Genomic DNA, 322 nt, shown 5'->3' with positions numbered 1-322 from the left:
GGCCTGCCCTGGACACTCCTCAGTGGGACCCCCCCTCTCTGGGGCCTTTCGTGTCGGGCTTCTCTCCCTGGGCATCAAGTGGCAGGTGCATCCAGGCTGCAGCAGGTGGCCGGGCGGCCCCTCCTTGCAGCCGAGGGGCCTTCCCTCATGTGGGGGATCCGTGGTGTTCCTCGGGGCGTGGGTGGGCCTGGGGCCTGTCTTTACCTTCACGCAGAAAAGAGTGAAATCAACATACACCATGTAAAGCCAGCGTTGGTGCGAACAGCCTGTAAACGCAGGCCTGGACTCTGCAAAGGGCCTGGCGGGGGTGCCACTGTCGGGG

At 64.6% G+C, this 322-nt stretch overlaps 1 protein-coding gene across 1 annotated transcript in view; it reads left to right on the top strand.

Moving 5' to 3' along the window:
- Positions 1–322, top strand: part of DNAH17 (dynein, axonemal, heavy chain 17) — a 107,024-nt gene that overhangs the window by 72,643 nt on the left and 34,059 nt on the right.

The sequence above is a fragment of the Myotis davidii genome, unplaced genomic scaffold (genome assembly GCF_000327345.1).
Source record: "Myotis davidii unplaced genomic scaffold, ASM32734v1 scaffold991, whole genome shotgun sequence".
In the NCBI taxonomy this organism is placed as follows: Eukaryota; Metazoa; Chordata; class Mammalia; order Chiroptera; family Vespertilionidae; genus Myotis; species Myotis davidii.
Note: the sequence above shows the minus strand (reverse complement) of the source record. Positions and strands in the feature narration are given on the sequence as shown.